Source organism: Vitis vinifera, chromosome 17, assembly GCF_030704535.1.
Source record: "Vitis vinifera cultivar Pinot Noir 40024 chromosome 17, ASM3070453v1".
Taxonomy (NCBI): Eukaryota; Viridiplantae; Streptophyta; class Magnoliopsida; order Vitales; family Vitaceae; genus Vitis; species Vitis vinifera.
This window is the reverse complement of record NC_081821.1, coordinates 12,750,684-12,755,812: the sequence shown is the minus strand read 5'-3', so window position 1 is coordinate 12,755,812 and position 5,129 is coordinate 12,750,684.

Below are 5,129 nucleotides of genomic sequence, written 5' to 3'. Positions count from 1 at the left end.
TTATTTTGATCATTAAAATCCAATTCTTCAAAAATCCAGTGTCCTAATTTAATTTTCAATCCCAAAAATTTCACTATTCATTTTGTTCGTTTAAATATTATTTCCGTTAATTAGCATTATTATTCCATTAATTTATTTTACAAATTCCAATAATTAAAGTTCAATTTTTCAAAATTCCGTTTTCCGAATTTAATTTTCAATCTCAAAAATTCCATTATTCACGTTCATTCATTTAAACATTATTTTTGTTATTATTATTATCATTCCATATTTATTTATTTAATGCTTTTAAAAATTCAAATCATTAAGGTTTAATTATTCAAAAATCTTACTTCCGAATTTAATTTTCAATCTAAAAAATTCCACTATTCACGTTCATTCGCTTAACCATTATTTTTGTTATTATTATTATTATTATTCCATATTTATTTATTTATTTCTTTTAAAATTCAAATCATTAAAATTCAATTTTTGAAAAATCTGACTTCCGAATTTAATTTTCAATCTCAAAGATTCCACTATTCACGTTCATTCGTTTAAATATTATTTTCATTATTATTATTATCATTCCATTTAATTTATTTTACAAATTCCAATAATTAAAGTTCTATTTTTCAAAATTCCGTTTTCCAAATTTAATTTTCAATCTAAAAAATTCCACTATTCACATTCAGCTGTTTAATGATTATTTTCGTTATTATTATTATCTCGTTCATTTATTTATTCACTTATTCATACATTTAAAATCTCATCTCCAAATAATTTCCCAAAATTTAAATCTCTAAATTCAATCTCCAATCTCTAAAATTCTATTTTTAGCAATTATTTACTTAATCTTTATTATTTCATCATTATTATTATTCCATTCATTTATTTATTCACTTATTTATTTATTAAAATTCCGTCTTTAAATAATTCTTCAAAATTCCGATTCCCAAATTTAGTTCTCTGAAATTCCAATTCCTTTCAAATTTAATTTCTAAAATTCTCATTCTTATATTTAATTTCTAAAAATCCAATTTTCAAATAATCTCTAAGACTCCGATTTTCAAAATGAATTTCAAAAAGCTAGTTTTCCTTTGAACAATTTTAATTTATGTTTGGTAGTGCATGTGATATATTTCGTGCTTTATATTGTGCACTGACTCTGTTTTTATGATAGCGCATCGCTCGTTCGTGGCCCAGGTATGCATCCGTTCCTATTCTGGTCATTCTCTATGCATGTTCTGATTCCCATATGTACATAATCGACTCGAATATCCATTGATTTTCCTATCGATTGCCACGTCAGCTTTATTTTATTAGTAGAGACCCGACTTTAGGGACTTAGAGGGGTGCTACGGTCTCTACCGTACCTTCCCGATAAGTAACCTGACCCCCAAACCCGATCCGGTTTTTCACAGACCACCTTTTCCAAAACCAAGAGTCATACTTAGGGTTTTCTTTCTTATTTTGTTTACCCTTTAAAAATAAAACAAAAATAAGTGGCGACTCCAAGTGAATTTTTCTTAATCAATAAAAATCAATTTTTCAAAATAAAAATCGAGCTCGCCATCGAGTGGGAAACGCATGAGCCGAAATGCGGGGTCCACAAAATGGCGACTCCACTGGGGATTTTTAGAGGGTCAAGCTTGAACTTAGAATGAAGCAAACGTGGTATTCGATTGGACGATCAGTGGATGCTCATATCTTGATTGCACATTGAGGATTTCTTGATGCATGCTTAGATGTCATATTCATTTGAGATTTTGACATGCTGGATTATTGATGATTAAAACTTATTGCATTGCTTAGTGTATTGATTCTGATTTTGGCATGATTGTTCTAATCACTTCACATGCATACACTCACCACTGTATATCACTCAGCTTGACATGTTGATTCTCTTACTTGTATACTATTTTGATCGTCCTTGAGCATGATTTTTGTATCACTATTCATCTTGATTGTTGTATTCTCGCTTATCTTGTGTGTACATGATGATATATCTGAGCTTTGCCTGATTGCGTGTTGCATGACTGCCCTCCTCTACGTGATTGTATGTCGTTTGTCTATGTGGGTAGCATTTCTATCTCCTTACCTCCAAATCTCTTGGTTTCGGTCATTCCTTTCATCTCGGTTCTCACTATTGCAAGTGTGAGACCTTTTGTGTGCTTGCTCTCTGACCGAGCCAGAGGTTAGGAGTAGGGTCTAGCAACGGGCTATATCGATGTCTAGGAGCATTCTGGAGGAGAGTGACACATTGATGACGATTAGAGTCCGATCATTGAAGACTGTATAGCCCCGAGCTAGGTTTCATGGATAGTCGTGCGACCAATGTGTTTCCTCTTCTGCTCTAGATTCTTAGGGTTTTCGGATGCACCCACACCATTCACTGTGCACTTTAGTTGAGCATTGAACGTTGAGAGTTTGAGAGGTTTCACCATAGGAAACCCCCTGGGATGTCGAGGTAGTGCATGTGTGGAGGTGATGACCACCTTGCATGGAAGCACCCCGTCTCTTTTTGAGGCGTGTAGAGGGTATGATCGCTTCTGGTAGGGATCTTTTAAAGTCCACCTATATCCATTTAGAGTCACCTTCACCTTGTAGGTTGAGTCATAGATCCTCCGATTAGGATTCCCTCCCTACACGTGGGTGCATCTGAAGGCTTTCGGTGCCTCTATGGTCACATTTTGGATTCGACACTCCCTCTTTAGTCTCCAGTTGAGAATGCACAAAGATCAGTGCTAGTTTTGAGTACGGTCGGACTGTTCATCTTCACTTGGATGCTTTGCTGGTTCCCGCTTAGATTACCTTTTCTTTTGTACATTCTCAGAGCCATATCCTTATTCCGTTCTTCGTGCTTTCCCAGGATCAGACCTTTATTCTTCATTTGGATATACCTTTGTGGGATAGAGTAAAGGAGGAGACTTTCAGGATCGGATTTTGTTCACAGCCTGGATACACCTTCTTGGGTCAGAGTTGAGGAGAGATTAGTTCGATATTCAGAGAGACAGAGTATGGATCAGCAGGTTGTTACTATGGATCAGTTCACGGCCGCCATGGCTTCTATCTAGGAGGCTTTGGCTAGCCTCAGACAGGAGATCGGTGGTCAGCAGGATAGACCACCAGCAGTGGCTCAGGATGAGACACCGCATGACTCGTTGCCACCTCCACCGCCACCACCTATTCCTTCGGCGCCTCAGGCTTCACCTTATGTATTACACGGGCATTCTGAGATCGCTCCGCCCGTTGTTGTCCAGACCACTGTCGCTGATGACGCTCATGCGCGTATGGACAACCTCGAGCAGTGTATGAGGCAGAGAGAGTGTCAGATGGATCAGTTGTTTGGGATGATTTTGAGGGTATGCCGGTAGCCAATTTGCTGGCTAAGTTCAGGATGCCAAACATCGAGAGATATACAGACATTGGTTGCCCGCGCCTCAACCTCAGACTTTATAGCACCGTGATGAGGGCTCATGGTTTGGACGAGTCTCAGATGATTACTCTATTCCCGCTATCTCTGAGTGGGGTAGCCCAGCGATGGTTCGCTTCCTTGGAGTCTTCACGACGCCGGACGTGGGGTGACTTGGCCTGGGAGTTCCTACGACAGTTTTCATTTAATACTGTCGTGGATGTATCGAGGAGAGAGCTAGAGGCTCTTAGGCAGAGATCGGAAAAGTCGGTTTCTTCTTTCATTTCCCGCTGGCGCGGGAAGATTGCTGAGATTATTGACAGACCTTCAGAGCGAGATTAGATACAGCTGGTCTTGATGAGTTTACAGCCCAGGATCGCCAGGCATGTGGTCGGGGTACCGTTCGCAGATTTTGGGTCATTGGTTATGACTTTATATGATGTCGAGGACGACATCTCGAGAGAATTATGGACAGATTCTTCCCCTAGTGATACTAAGGGGAAGAAGCCCTTTGTAGGACCGAGGCCAGCAGATGTGAGCGTTATCGGTTCTTCCAGTCAGAGGCCTCTCAGGCGCCATCAGCCGATCCCACAGTTTTCCGAGCCTCATTCGTCCTATGCATCTCATCAGTACAGGCCACGGACACCTCGTCCAGTTGACGATCAGATGTACATGCCACAGACATTGGTTTTACCTCCTTGTGCCGCTCAGGGCATTGAGAGACCCGCGGTCTCCTACACGGCCGTAGGGCAGCCATGCTACGCTGCTCAGTTCACCGCTAGACCTGTGGCGCCTTATCCCTGACCTGGAGCTCAGCAGGCCTATACTCCCTTTGCTTTGAGGACGTAGAGACAGTTTTCACAGATAGGCATGCCGTTGAGCCAGGCTCTTCGGAAGCTCACAGAGGCCGGTTTGTTGACTGCACTCACTCCGAGACCGCCCCCTCAGCCTCTACCTCCTCAGTTCAAGATGGATCTGCATTATGCCTACCATCAGGGGCTAGGGCATGAGACACATAGGTGTACCGCACTAAGGCACACCATCCAGGACTTGATTGATCGAGGTTTGGTTCACTTGGGTCAGTCGAGTGTAACCCAAAACCCATTACCGGCCCATACCACGCATGCATTTCCTCCACCAGATGGTGGTATTCATTTCCTGGATTTTGCTGATTCAGATGATCACATTCACATGTTGAGCTGGGATGACATGGATCCAGAGCCCAAAGAGTTGGGGGATATTTATGAGACGAGCAGCATGTCTTTGGGGCCTCAGGTGCCCACTCCATTTAGGCTGGTTCCCGAGGTGGCATCTATACAGACGACCATTGTCAAGCCTTTGACATTCACCCGCTATAGCATTCAAGCGCCGTACATTCTAATCCTGGATGTTGAGGAGGTTCAGGCTCCACGTGTTGATATTTCTCAGACTCTGGACATCCAGTATATTCTCCGAGGGGGTAGAGTGATGCGACAGCCACCTCCTGCGACAATCAGGCCAGTTGAGGGTACATCTGCTTCCGAGGAGGTCAGAGCAGAGGATGATGAGATTTTGAGGCAACTATAGAGCACTCTCGTATCTCCATCTGAAGTTTGTTGGCGTCTTCGAGCACTCACCGAGATGCATTGATTAGAGCTTTGAGCCAGATCTGTGTCGAGACTACCACCTCCCCCAAGGGATTGATCAATATGATGACGGTCGGCCGAGCCACATGCATCGTATTCTCGGACGATGA